Here is a 15,982-nt window from a genome sequence, read left to right as displayed (position 1 = left end):
TTATTTTTAATTTTTTTTGTCACTGTATTAATACTTTAACTCCAGTGTACAAATTAGTGTGATTCAATAATGCAAACATAACTGGCAGTGCATATTGCCCACCAACCTGCTACAGTTTCTTAATTCCTACTATGTTGGACATTCTCTTAGGTTATCTTAGGTAATGGAGGTTTAATGTAAGGATGAGTAATGAGGAAATAAAGTTTTTTTTCTATGTACATGAAGGGCCTATTATTGTGTGTTTTTTTATTTATTGAGGAAATAAAGTTTTTTAAACCCCAGTTTTAATCACAAGAGAAATCACAAGACACAGTTTTCAATGGTATCTAGTAATAAATTTTGACTAAAGAATCTGAGTAAAGATTTACCCTCCCACCTGAAATAAATCAGATAATATATATGAAACAATGGCTTTCAAGTTTCCATTCAGGCAGTGAAGAAAAGTGATTTCTGAGAGCTGAAAGAAAATAAGGTGAGCCGTATTCTAAAGTTGAATGGTTCTATGAAGACCTACAAAACCTTTTAGAACTAACACCCCAAAAAGACGTCCTTTTCATTATAGGGGACTGGAATGCAAAAGTAGGAAGTCAAGAAACACCTGGGGTAACAGGCAAATTTACAAAACCTTTTAGAACTAACACCCAAAAAAGACGCCCTTTTCATTATAGCGGACTGGAATGCAAAAGTAGGAAGTCAAGAAACACCTGGAGTAACAGGCAAATTTGGCCTTGGAATACGGAATGAAGCAGGGCAAAGGCTAATAGAGTTTTATCAAGAGAACACACTGGTCATAGCAAACACCCTCTTCTAACAACACAAGAGAAAATTCTACACATGGACATCACCAGATGGTCAACACCGAAATCAGATTGATTATATTCTTTGCAGCCAAAGATGGAGAAGCTCTATACAATCAGCAAAAACAAGACCAGGAGCTGACTGTGACTCAGATCATGAACTCCTTATTGCCAAATTCAGACTCATATTGAAGAAAGTAGGGAAAACCACTAGACCATTCAGGTATGACCTAAATCAAATCCCTTATGATTATGCAGTGGAAGTGAGAAATAGATTTAAGGGCCTAGATCTGATGGATAGAGTGCCTGATGAACTATGGAATGAGGTTCGTGACATTGTACAGGAGATAGGGATCAAGACCATCCTCATGGAAAAGAAATGCAAAAAGCAAAATGGCTGTCTGGGGAGGCCTTACAAGTAGCTGTGAAAAGAAGAGAAGCGAAAAGCAAGGGAGGAAAGGAAAGATATAAGCATCTGAATGCAGAGTTCCAAAGAATAGCAAGGAGAGATAAGAAAGCCTTCTTCAGCGATCAATGCAAAGAAATAGAGGCAAACAACAGAATGGGAAAGACTAGAGATCTCTTCAAGAAAATAAGAGATACCATGGGAACATGTCATGCAATAGGACAGACATGGTATGGACCTAACAGAAGCAGAAGATATTGAGAAGAGGTGGCAAGAATACACAGAAGTATTGTACAAAAAAGATCTTCAAGACCAAGATAATCACGATGGTATGATCACTCACCTAGAGCCAGACATCCTGGAATGTGAAGTCAAGTGGGCCTTAGAAAGCATCACTACAAGCAAAGCTAGTGGAGGTGATGGAATTCCAGTGGAGCTATTTCAAATCCTGGAAGATGATGCCGTGAAAGTGCTGCACTCAATATGCCAGCAAATTTGGAAAACTCAGCAGTGGCCACAGGACTGGAAAAGGTCAGTTTTCATTCCAATCCCAAAGAAAGGCAATGCCAAAGAATGCTCAAACTACCACACAATTGTACTCATCTCATATGCTAGTAAAGTAATGCTCAAAATTCTCCAAGCCAGGTTTCAGCAGTACGTGAGCCGTGAACTTCCAGATGTTCAGGCTGGTTTTAGAAAAGGCAGAGGAACCAGAGATCAAATTGTCAACATCTGCTGGATCATCAAAAAAGCAAGAGAGTTCCAGAAAAACATCTATTTCTGCTTTATTGACTATGCCAAAGCCTTTGACTGTGTGGATCACAATAAACTGTGGAAGATTCTGAAAGAGATGGGAATACCAGACCACCTGACCTGCCTCTTGAGAAATCTGTATGCAGATCAGGAAGCAACAGTTTGAACTGGACATGGAACAACAGACTGCTTCCAAATAAGAAAAGGAGTATGTCAAGGCTGTGTATTGTCACCCTGCTTATTTAACTTATATGCTGAGTACATCATGAGAAATGCTGAGCTGGATGAAGCACAAGCTGGAATCAAGATTGCCGGGAGAAATATCAATAACCTCAGATATGCAGATGACACCACCCTTATGGCAGAAAGTGAAGAGGAACAAAAAGCCTCTTGATGAAAGTGAAAGAGGAGAGTGCAAAAGTTGGCTTAAAGGTCAACATTCAGAAAACAAAGATCATGGCATCTGGTCCCATCACTTCATGGGAAATAGATGGGGAAACAGTGGAAACAGTGTCAGACTTTATTTTTTTGGGCTCCAGAATCGCTGCAGATGGTAATTGCAGCCATGAAATTAAAAGACACTTACTCCTTGGAAGAAAAGTTATGACCAACCTAGATAGCATATTCAAAAGCAGAGACATTGCTTTGCCAACTAATGTCCATCTAGTCAAGGCTATGGTTTTTCCAGTAGTTGTATGAATGTGAAAGTTGGACGGTGAAGAAAGCTGAGCACTGAGGAATTGATGCTTTTGAACTGTGGTGTTGGAGAAGACTCTTGAGAGTCCCTTGGACTGCAAGGAGATCCAACCAGTCCATCTTAAAGGAAATCAGTCCTGAATATTTGTTGGAAAGACTGATGCTGAAGCTGAAGCTCCAGCATCAGCATATTTGGCCACCTGATAGGTATATTCTTTACCGAGTCACCAGGGATCACTTAGGCGTGAGTGTGGAGTCTTTGACACGTTCGTACTCTTACTGTTTTTTGTCAGTCTTCCCATCTCATGGCTCCTGGAGTGGAGGAGCTGTCTATCACGACTTTATCCTTTGTACTACTGCTTTTCAGTTATTTCCATAGACAGTCAAATCACATCATCCTCACCAACCATTTGGATTGTGCCTGAAAAGGAAATTCTCTCTCTTGGGGACAAATGGATGACAGAGGCTCTTAAATGAAGAAGGAACGATGACAAAATCAAGGCACTGAGCCTAATCATGTCAGTGAGTTAGTGCCACTGGGATGTCTCTAACTATGGGCTTCCCAGGTGGTGCTAGTGGTAAAGAACCCACCTGCTAATGCAGGCAGACTTAAGAGACCCAGGTTCGATCCCTGGGTTGGGGAGATCCCCTGCGGGGGGGCACGGAAACCCACACTAGTTTTCTTGCCTGGAGAATCTCTGGTAAGCTACAGTCCGTAGGCTTGCAGAGTCAGACATGATTGAAATGACAGCACTCATACATGTCCCTAACTAGGCACTGAACCTTTTGGCCCCTGCAAGCTACTTATTATTTCTTACTCATAGAGTACCTAACATTGTGGTGAACTTCATAAGGCTGTCCAAAAATGTCCCAGTGTCAGCTCAAAGATTCCTGGACTTGTAAAGCTGACATTAGCACCTTACACAAAGCAAAAAACAGGAAAAAACAAAACACAATGGTTTTGTTCACAAATAATTCAGTCTCTTCTTGTGTTTTTCTACTCTGAGAGATTTTTTTTTTTTTACTTTTGTGATTCATTCAGATTCGTTCTCAACTCAGTAAGAGGATAGCTGTAATATGCCATGTAACCAATTTATCTGTAAAGTCATTACCTGTATAATTTGATTTTAATTAAAAAGTACTTCTGCACTTTCCTTTATTTATCTAGTTTAGTACCCACTGAAACATATTTTAAAATCAAATTGTCTTCTTGAACAGAAAAAGCTTTATTTTTAATGATATTTTTGTATTGCATGGGATTCATAGAAAGTGAAAGTTGCTCAGTCAGGTCCGACTCTTTGCAACCTTGTGGACTATACAGCCCATGGAATTCTCCAGGCCAGAATACTGGAGTGGGTAGCTGTTGTCTTCTCCAGAGGATTTTCCTGACCCAGGGATCGAACCTTGGTCTCCCACATTTCAGGCAGGTTCTTACCAGCTGATCCACCAGGGAAGCCCTTATGAGATTCATAAGTAGGCCTTTAAATCTTTACTCCTAAGTTATTGGACTGAGCCTGGCAGACTAAATGAAAACGTATGTTGTAGTCATCCAGTGGTTGATTAGCCATTTATTCCAACCTGCCCCCCACCCCCACCCCCGACCCCCCCACCAGTGCCGAGAGTACCTAGTTAGGTAAAGGACAGGTGCAACCACAGTATAATAACGTAGGGTCTATGGCATTGTTAATGGGTGGGATCCACTAGAAAGCCAAGGATTCCAAGGATTATTTGCTATAATTATTCTTATCAGTTCTCTATTGTTTATTTAGAGAGTTCTGAAGCCCTGGGATTTCTTTGGAAGGAATGATGCTAAAGCTGAAACTCCAGTACTTTGGCCACCTCATGAGAAGAGTTGACTCATTGGAAAAGACTCTGATGCTGGGAGGGGTTGGGGGCAGGAGGAGAAGGTGACGACAGAGGATGAGATGGCTGGATGGCATCACTGACTCGATGGACGTGAGTCTGAGTGAACTGTGGGAGTTGGTGATGGATAGGGAAGCCTGGCGTGCTGCAATTCATGGGGTCGCAAAGAATCAGACATGACTGAGTGACTGAACTGAACTGAACTGAAGCCAGATTCTGAGCTCTGTTAGCTGTAAACTCATGAAGGTGCCTGTGGGGATTGTAGCCTGGAGAAGGACATTGTGAATAAAAACAAATGCTTTCATATTGAGTGTGGCAACTAGGAAGGAAGATAAATAGCAGCAGAGCAAAGATCCCTCATTTCTCTGAGGTAGAAGGATAGCTTTGATAAGAGTCTCCACATGGTGGCATCCTTCAACTCTGGAGTCTGGACTATATTGAATTATTCTTAGGTCTTGTCCACATAGATCTGAAGAAATGTGTACATGCCCTGAGAGGCACAAGCTGCTTCTGAACTGGCTGTTAAGAACATGTCATTGACTCCCTGAAGGATCTAGGGGAGAAGGAAGCTGAGGAAAGTTGGACTCTTAGTTGATGTCATGCGTTGGATTCTTACTTAGCTAACGTTTCAGGTTGGTTCTCTGGGAAAAGATGTTGAGATGGAATTTGGTGTGCAGGGTGTTTATTAAGGATTAACACCTGTGGAAGGGAGGAGGCTTGTGGGGAAATAAGCTTGCTTGGGCACAAGTTGATTATGTGCTAAAGGCACCCCTAAGCAGTGGCCAACACTAGGAGGTGCTCTGAAGAACAGTCTCATCAGAGTAATAGCTCATGCTGGGATGAAGTTGCTGAGCCTATATACTCAATCAGTCATAGAATACTGGTTGCCTTTTCAGGGTGTATCTTTGAGTAAGGTGACTTTCTGCAATTGAGGCAAACCCTGAGAAGGTGACAACTGGAACACATTTCACCTCTGGAAGGACATCTAGGGGGGCACACCTTCAATGTCTACCACAGCTAGCAAGGGATAGAGTTAAAAACTGAGCTGAGCTTGGATGATACTGATTCCAAAGCTATTGGTATACCTTCCCACTTCATTCCATAGGTATTTATTAAAGATTTCATTAGTGCCAGGAACCTTTTTAGGTGCTGAGGGTTCAACATCAAAGGAAAACAAAAAGTAAAAAATTCTTGCCCTCAAGGAATTACCTTTCAGTTGGGTGTAAGCTGTAACAAAGGAATAATATACATAGTACATTGGATGATGATAAGTGCTGTGATGAATATAAAATAAAAAGGGTGGTGAAAACTGTGTGTGTATGATGGAGGTATAGTATAGAATTTATTGCTATTAAAAACAGAATAGTTAGAGGACTCACAAAGAAGAAGACATTTGAGCAATGACCCAAAGAAGAGACAGAGGAGTGTCTTATGGATGTGTGAGAAACCATTCCAAGCAGAGGAAACAGCCAGGGCAAAGGTCTGAGGTTGGAGCATTCCTTGTGTATTCTTGTCATAGCATTCTTTTGCAAGTTTTTTGCACAGTATGACATCTAGCTTTGCATAGAAGGCAGTTTTTTTTCCCCAAAACTTCCTTCATTTGTGTACCACTGTGATACTTTTTACAGTATTCATATACCATCTCTATTGTCATTTAGTTGCTAAGTCATGTCTGACTCTTTTGCAACCCCAGGGACTGTAGCCTGCCAGGCACTTCTGTCCATGGCAAGAATACTGTAGTAGGTTGCCATTTCCTTCTGCAGGGGATCTTCCTGACCCAGGGACTGAACACCCATTTCCTGAATTGGCAGGTGGATTCTTTACCATTGAGCCAATAGGGAAGCCCCTCATATCATCTGTACTACTATTTAATTATATTTTTGTTTAATTTCCCTTTTCACATGTAAGTACATTAATTTTAGAAGGAGATTTTGGTTTTGTGGAAATAAATGAAGACCGCTCAAATGAGAACAAGCAAAGATTGTCTATTCAGAGCTTACTATAGCAAGGGAATCAGCCACCATCACCTATGTTTGACACGGACTCAAAGTCAGGCAGGGGAGCAGAAGAGTGGAAAAAATCAGGCATGCCTTGATTGGAAGCTGGTGTGGGGAAGCTGTAGGTGGGCCAACTAGAAGTGGGGTACTCTACATGATTGATTAGGGGTACATATTTAACTCTTGTTGGTTGGAAATAGGGGCAAAAATTAGGGAAGTCCTCAGTTATTAATCGAGTCCAGCCCATTTTGGGCCCATTGTTTACAAGGGTTTTTGTTTGGCTTCTGGACTGGTTGATGGAGAAAGTCATCTACTTACAGTTTTGACTTGTAGATAGTAAATTGGCTTCTTAGACTGGTTACTGTAGATAATAGGTAGTCTTTTTGAGCTGGTTGGTACAGATTGTGGGTCAGAGTTTTATTTTTATATATGGTCTGGCCATTATGCATTTATGTATTCAGTTTCTGAATTTTATTTTCCTAAAATAAGAAGGTAGCATCATTTAGTAGGTTAGTTCTATTTTCAACATAATTACATACAAGAACAGCAGAAACAAATACATATATACATATACACATTCACATAACTGTTAAAATGACAACGTATCCCATGTGATACCAAAAGGGATGTGTATCACACTTTGTGGTATTGTAGGTGTTCAATATATATTTTATTTTAAACTATCCCTGCAAGGCAACCAACATTTCAACAATTTTGAGTATATTTTCATTGATTTAAATTTTTTTCTGCATTAATACTACATTGTCTCCTGGGAGGGTTAACTTGCCACATCATTAATTTATTCCTTGGTGAGAATTGATCTAAGAAAATTTGTTCAAGTGATTGATGTTAGTTTCCCTAAGATCATGGGGGTTTTGATGCAATAGAGAAATGAAGTGGGCTAATGCTTTGGGAATCCAGAGAGATTGCTTCAATTCAGGTCATTGGTGTTGGGTATGAGGGAGAAAAGGGTGACAAGGAAAACAGAATAAGGGTAGGTGACAAAAACCAATTTTTCATAGGTTACAGGGAACTCAGATCCACATTCCCTGGGCAATGTTCTTCAAAGTGGGGGAAAAAATTAGCACTTTTTCCTAGCCCCATTTTGGTTGATCTTCAGAGACACATCCTTTGTGTATGCACATCTAATGTGCTTATTCATTTATTCATTTTGTGTTTTTCTTCCCCAATTGACTGTGAAATCCTTGAGGGTTTCTGGAATTAGTCTTCCACATGCTTGAACTCCTGCCTATTAGTCCCGAGTTTGCCAAGTAGCAGCTGCTCAATAAATGTCAATGAAATTAATTAGCGAGCAAATCTTCTAGGGCCTTTGCATATTGTGATTGTTCTCCTGAGCCCGGTGAAAGTAATGGTCAGCAGGTCTGTGTCTCGGCATGGAATTTCACAAATAAATGGGTTCCTATCAAGTGCTTGAGGTGAAAAGAGAGCTTGGAGGAAGACCAGCTCTCTGATTCTTTGATGCCCAAGCTCATGATTTAACATTATGCTTTGCAGACATTAGGCCAAATGAAACACATTGTGTGCTCTCTGTTTGATGAATAGCCTCAGTCTTCAACTGTGGAGGTTTGCTTTTGTAAAGATAAGAAATGAGGTGTTTGATGGGAGAATTTGTGGGAAGACTGCCAGTACCCACCATAGAATGGCTTGGCATTTCTTTGTCTATCTTATTTCACATTCAGGAACAAAAAGGACCCTTCCATATTTCTTTTATCATATTTCTGATAGTTAAGGGTTGTCACACTAACTTTGTGTTTTGAGTGTGTGTGTATACATACATACATATATATATATAAAACATATTTCCCTAAGTATGTGAAACTGATCTAATTTAATAAATACATTTTCAGTGGTTTACATATTCTCATGTGAAAGAGTACAAATTAAAATTTTCACAGACATTAAAAATGATGTAAATAAAACTACCCAAATGACAACCTGAACTTGTTCAAAGGGAGAGAGTTATGTCATACTTGGTTATCTCAGCCTATTAAGATCTAGAAGTAGGAATTTTCTTCTTTTTCTGGAAATAATTAGATGTAGACAGGCTTCCCTATGCAGTTCAGTTTGCTGGTTAGTAATGACTTTCAAAACCTGAAAGACACTCAAAGCAGCTCGATGTCTTAGGAAAACCTATTTTTCCTTTTAGATATTTGGTTATGGTACTTGTTATGATGTCTACAGTTTACTCCCAAAGTACTTTAGTATAGCAGTGTTGTTTGGGGTTTATGTTAGTTGAGGCTCTGTTCTAGCAGTAGGGGGTGAATTAGGATTTAGTCAGAATGGCCACTCTTCATAGATGGCTACTGCAAGTACAGCAACCTCTGGTTGACATTAGATATTTTGCTAATTAGCATTGCAAATGTTAGAGATCAGTGTTCACAGATGAAATCAGTATTTAATTGATTAGCATAATAGATTTAATAATTAACCTCTCATTAGTGAAATTAGTGGTATTTAAGATTATATGGACAAATTGATGGTTTTGAACTGTGGTGTTGGAGAAGACTCTTGAGAGTCCCTTGGACTGCGTGAGATCCAACCAGTCCATCCTGGAGGAGATCAGTCCTAGGTGTTCATTGGAAGGACTGATGCTGAAGCTGAAGTTCCAATACTTTGGCCACCTGATGTGAAGAGCTGACTCATTTGAAAAGAGCCTGTTGCTGGGAAAGATTGAGGGCAGGAGGAGAAGGGGACAACAGAGGATAAGATGGTTGGATGGCATCACTGACTCAATGGACATGAGTTTGGGTGAACTGTGGGAGTTGGTGATGGACAGGGAAGCCTGGTGTGCTGTGGTTCATGGGGTTGCAAAGAGTCAGACACGACTGAGTGACTGAACTGAACTGAAGATTATATGGCTTGGCTAAAGAGAATCACCATTATTGCATGAAGAAAGTATTAAAAAACTACCAAGCATTATAGCTTTGGGCATGGTAGCTGCTATCCATAGCAGTCTTGCTCTTATGGTTTTCAATTGATTGAATTGGGTCTACTTAGATTACCCAAGATAATACCTTTCACTTAAAATTGACTAATTATGGACTTTAATCATATCTACAAAATACTTTCCTAGCAAGACCTAGACTAGTGTTTGATTGAAAACCGAGGACTGTAGCCTAGCCAAGTTGACATATCAAAAAGATCATCGTGTCCCTTCTTGGTTTTATAAGTAGCCAAAGCAGGGTTGGTGCCAATCATTCATGTCCAGGTCCCCTACATGGTCTAATTACATAAGGTTACTCATTGTGCTCAGTCTCAAGGGTCCTTTTGGTCTCTCTCATTATTCTTCTGTTCATAATTCTGAAAATAAAAAGTAATGTTTCTAAAGAGGTTATGTTAAATAGCTTAGCTTAACTTCAGTGATTTTTCCTTGTTTAAAACATGCTTGAATTTTCAAAATGGGCTTCTTTAGCCCAATTTTCTGATAGAAGATTTATCTCCAAAAATATTTTGCTAAGCAGCTAATGTACTCTTCTGTATTCTATCCAGAGCAGTGGTGGCCTCCCAGAGTGAATGGCAGTGGGACAGACATGGGATTTAGAGTCTCATGACGTCCATGACACCCAAACTCCAATCTTTTCTTCAAAAAATATTTATTTGGCTGTGCTGGATCTTAGTTGTAGCATGCAAGCTCTTCGTTGTGGCTTATGAGATCTAGTTCCCTGACCAGGGATTAAACCTGGGTCCACTACGTTGGGAGTGTAGAGTCAGCCACTGGACCACCAGGGAGTCCTTCTCCAAGTCCTTTCTAAATGAACTTTGGAACTGCATGCAAGTTACTTAATCTATTTGAATCCTTGATTCATCATCTATAACACAGAGACCCTGACCATAGTTTCTGTGAATTGTAGTAAAGGTCAGAAATAGTATTGAGAAAGTGACTGGAACATGGTAGATTCTTCATTGTTGTTTATTGCTCAGTTGTGTCTGGCTCTCATGCAACGCAATAGCCTGAGGCCCACCAGGCTCCTCTGTCCATGCGATTTTTCAGACAAGAATACTGGAGTGAGGTGCTGTTTCCTTCTCAGGGGATTTTCTTGACCCAGGGATCGAACCTGTGTCCCCTAGGTGTCCTGCACTGGCAGGCAGATCCTTCACCACTAGTGCCGCCTGGGAAGCCCTTTAGACTGTTAATAGATGACTGATCATCACTTAACCAACAGCTGTATCATCTGCTATACTACATGCTCTAATCGATGCCAGAACAACAGCAATACAACAACAACAAACACACACCACCAGAGCACTAGGAGGAAAAAAGACCTGGTGCTAATTAATACTTCCAGTATAAATATCCATATGAAAATGTCAGGTATAATATTGATAAATAACAAACGATATTTATTATCCAATCTGTAGTAATAAATTCTTCATGACATTGAATGTCCTTTCCACCTTCTTTTGAATTGAGTAATGTGTATTTATGACATTTCCTAGGTTTTATTATTTGTCTCAAAAATGTCATTCTTGAACAATGTCTCAGAACCTGCATTTTGCCAGGGCAAGCTGCTTTTACCACACTGTTATAAGTTTGTTGTCTTTTACTTACTCAGTATAACCAGATTTCTGCTGTTATCCATATTTTATTTTAATATTAAATATTACAGATGGGAGATAGTAAAATAAGCCAGGCCTTTAAAAATCAGCAGAATGTAATTCATCTTTCTCTAGAACCAGAAGGTATAAGCACTTTTAATTTCTAATTTTCTTTACATCTATTTTGCGCTTTCAGTTCAGTTCAGTTCAGTTCAGTCGCTCAGTCATGTCCGACTCTTTGCGACCCCATGAATCGCAGCACGCCAGGCCTCCCTGTCCATCACCAACTCCTGGAATTCACTCAGACTCACATCCATTGAGTCCGTGATGCCATCCAGCCATTTCATTCTCTGTTGTCCCCTTCTTCTCCTGCCCCCAATCCCTCCCAGCATCAGAGTCTTTTCCAATGAGTCAACTCTTCTCATGAGGTGGCCAAAGGACTGGAGTTTCAGCTTTAGCATCATTCCTTCCAAAGAAATCCCACGGCTGATCTCCTTCAGAATGGACTGGTTGGATCTCCTTGCAGTTCAAGGGACTCTCAAGAGTCTTCTCCAACACCACAGTTCAAAAGGATCAATTCAGAATTATGTACTTGAATTATTGATTAGTAGCAGTAAGAAAAACCAATTGACAAGACTAATCATATTCTTTGTAACAGACATGAGTTTATATCAAAATATTTTGACTTGAAAGAACATACAAAACAAGAAATTTAATGATTTCAGAGATATTGCCATAATCTTGGATTTGGAGATAAATCTTCCAGATAGGGACAGCTTGAGATGAAGTTGTATATAAAATTTTGTCTTGCTGCCCTTTGCCTTCCCTGATTTTCTGTCTTCTTGATCACTGTTACTATGTTAGGGAGACATTACATAGTCCTTGAATTAATTATGTCAAGCATTGTTCCCAAGCTCACAACTTTCTTACCCACCCCTGCCTCAAAGAGCAAAGTGGGATCACAACAAAGCTATTTCCATAGGTTCCTCTTATCAACCAAATTGAGTCATTCCTCCTTTCCTTCATTTTCTCTTATTTTAGATGAATATTGATTTCTTTAGGCTCATGACACTAGTTCAGTTCAGTCACTGAGTCGTGTCTGACTCTTTGCGACCCCATGGACTGCAGCACACCAAGACTCCTTGTCCATCACCAACTCCTGGAGTTTACTCAAACTCATGTCCATTGAGTTGGTGATATCATTCAACCATCTCATCCTCTGTCGTCCCCTTCTCCTCCTGTCTTCAATCTTGCCCAGCATCAGGGTCTTTTCCAGTGAGTCAGTTCTTCACATCAGGTGGCCAAAGTATTGGAGTTTCAGCTTCAGCATCAGTCCTTCCAAAGAATATTCAGGACTGATTTCTTTTAGGATTAGCTGGTTGGATCTCCTTGCAGTCCAAGGGACTCTCAAGAGTCTTCTCCAACACCACAGTTCAAAAGCATCAATTCTTTGGCATTTGGCTCTCTTTATAGTCCAGCTCTCACACTCATACATGACTGCTGGAAAAACCATAGCCTTGACTAGACAGACCTTTGCTATACCAAGTCCTAGGGTCATAGAGATGAAAAAGCATGATCCCTATCTTTAGCAAGCTCACAGAAAAATGAAGTAGACAATGAAAACACAATATAACATTTCTATAGTGGACATCTGGGTAAGGTGCAGAAACGCTGAATTTTCAGTAAATTGGTGAATCCCAAGGAAGTCTGCCTGCAATGCAGGAGACATAGGAGAAACGGGTTCAATCCTTAGGTCAGGAAGATCCCCTGGAGGAGAGCATGGCAACCCACTCCAGTATTCTTGTCTGGAAAATCCCATGGAAAGAGGAGTCTTGTGGGCTACAGTCCATAGGGTCTCAAAGAGTTGGACACGACTGAAGCGTATGAGCATGCACGTATGCAAAGAGATATTGCTTGAGCTAATTTTCAGAGGAGTATGTCTAAGTCAGTTTGGGCTGCTATAACGAAGTAGCATAGAGTAGGTGGCTTGTAAACAACAGATGTGTATTTCTCACATTTCTGGAGTCTGGGATTTTGAGATCAGAGTGCCATCAGTGTTGGGTTCAGATAAGTAACCTCATCTGGTTTGGAGACTGCCAACTTCCTGATGGAAAGCAGAAAAGAAGCAAGGCCTCTTATGACTCTTACAAGGGCACTGATCCCATTCATGAGGGCTCCATGCTCATGACCTCATCTAATCTGAATTATCTCCCAAATGCCCCACCTGCTAATACCATCACATTGGGGTGGGTTGGCGGAGAGTTTCAACATAAGAATTGGGGAGGGGGCTATGTGGTCAACTTATTGGGCTTCCCTGGTGGCTCAGATGATAAAGAATCTGCCTGTGATACAGGAGACCCAGGTTTTATCTTTGGGTTGGGAAGATCCCCTGGAGAAGGGAATGGCAACCCACTCCAATACTTTTGCCTGGAGAATTCCATAAACTGAGGAGCCTGGCAGGTTATAGTCTATGGGGTTACAAAGAGTCAGACACAACTGAGCAACTAACACACTACACACATTTAATTCCTAAGAAGGAGACAGACGTTTTCCAGGGAAATAAGGTGAGGGAGGAGTGTATATGTGGTGATGGGGGGACTGGGATCTTCCTGGTGGAGGAAATTTTATGCACAAAAGTTCAATCTTTGAAACGGAAGCTCAAAGGTCTTTATTAGGAAGGGGGTCAATAACACAAACTTCCATAATAATCGAGCACAAGGGTGATGGTAGGTTTCATGCTATGGGACAGAGGGCAAAGATAAAATTCTTAGATGAGAAAAGAGGAACTTAACACTTTATCCTTTTGATGAGGGGACTATTGAGAAATTTTTAAATAGTGTGAAATTAATCATGTTTTGCTGTGGAATCTCAGAAGTCGGCTCAAGAAGAGAGGTGAAAAGAGGTTTTGCTCATATTCAGGTCAAGAGACAGAAGAGAGGTGGGTACTAAAAAATCCAGTCATCCTTTGACAAATGCCTTTGAGTATTTACAATGTGCCAGGCATGAGGACTGCAGAGTGAATATGAATTATCTCTTTACTCACATCACTTATGAGCCAATGGGAAATAAGATAAGCAAACATATTCTTATCATATTGTATTTCAGATTTTTTTCTTCTTTGGGGGTGCAAAAGTGAAAGTCACTCAGCAGTGTCTGACTCCTTGTGGCCCCATGGACTATATAGTCCATGGAATTCTGAGGCCAGAATACTGGAGTGGGTAGCCTTTCCTTTCTCCAGTGGATCTTCCCAACCCAGGGATTGAAACCAGGTCTCCTGCATTGCAGGTGGATTCTTTACCTGCTGAGCCACCAGGGAAGCCCAAAAATACTGGAGTGGGTAGCCTATCCCTTCTCCAGAAGATCTTCCCAACCCAGGAATTGAACCAGGGTCTCCTGCATTGCAGGCAGATTCTTTACCACCTGGGATATGAGGGAAGCCCCAATGTGTTGTATATGAAAGAATCTTTAGATCAGACCATCTGGTATTCAAATTCTGCCTCTGTAGCTTTCTACTTAAGAAAACTTGTCCTCATCAGTAATGTGGCTGGGATTTGTGAAGATGAGAAGAGAAAAATAAACAAAGAACTAAGAACAGTGCTGGTACATCTCTCAGCTCCCAGTTTAATGAAGAGAAGACAGAGCAGGAGCCAGACAGGTGATGGACTATAAAGGGTACAATGTAGTGTTTCTAGGACTTACCACTTGCTTGGAAGGCCAGTGCAAAAACAGTTTCCTTAAGAAAGAATCTGTCATTTTCTTCTTCTTGCTTTCTAGTTCTTGAAATAGTAGCAGTCTGGTAGGAAGAGGGAGGTTCATTCGACCTAGAAATGGCTGTAATTTGTCTGCCACGTCATGGATTGTTCCTTCTTGATTTCTCCGCTCCCAAAGTTGGTGACCTTGCACTTCAGCTATTTTCCCTGATGTATGCAGACCTGCTTGACACAGGAGCCAAAGGACTGTTTTTCAGTTCAGGTCAGGGGGTGAACTCTGGTCAGAGGTCTCTGTGAACTCAGAGAGACAGGAGTCTAGTATTAAGAATACATAAACTGGAAAAAAGGAAGCAGAAAAGACCAATGGTCAGAGAAAAGGAAATGAAAAGAGAATAGTATCCACTTGAGAGAGGGTTTTGGGCTGGCCATTGTTTATCAGCATTTTACATAATAAAGGCTCAGGAGCTGATAATTGTCAGAATTCATGGTTCTGAGGCAGTAGAACGGTCCCAGCATTAGCAAAAGGAGAGGCAGATGAGCATAAAATGGTCTGCTGGTGAACAGGGCCCAGGTGACAAACAGCTCGGGGCTGGGGACGATTCATAACTGTTTTCCATATGGCGTTTTCACGTTAAAGAAATAAATTCTATATGAAACAATATCAGTTCTCCCATCAGAGGATAGAAAAGATCTGAAAGATGGTGTTTTTGGGAGATTGCAGTCCAGGAAGTCAAGAATGTTTCTTCCAGAGTTGCCACGGCAACATCTCCCTCTTATGACACGAGGGAAGACAGAGGTCATGTTGGTGGGTGTTTAAATGTTGCTCTGATAATGTCTTTTATTTCCACAGGGAAGAAGAGAAAAAGGCAATAGGCAGGAAAAAATTAGAATGGAAAACAAAATAAAAGAGATAAAAGGATTCCTGCGAGTGATTTTCCAAATAGATTTTGTTATTGAAGGATTTGTGTTAATTCAGTTGGATTTAAAGTCTAATTTGAGAATTCAAAATGAAATCTATGACACTTCAAGGTGTAAATGAGTGTTCAAGTATAAGATGATGTAATGGCCACTTTTATGTTGTGGATAGGTACTTTAAACTCTATATCTGGGACGAGAAGAGGCTACAAAAGCCATCAGTTAAGATGTAGACCAAGTGAAAACACAGGTTTTCTTTAAATTAATACAGCTTCTTTTGGTGGTTTC

This window comes from Capricornis sumatraensis, chromosome 3, assembly GCF_032405125.1.
Source record: "Capricornis sumatraensis isolate serow.1 chromosome 3, serow.2, whole genome shotgun sequence".
NCBI lineage: Eukaryota > Metazoa > Chordata > Mammalia > Artiodactyla > Bovidae > Capricornis > Capricornis sumatraensis.
Note: the sequence above shows the minus strand (reverse complement) of the source record.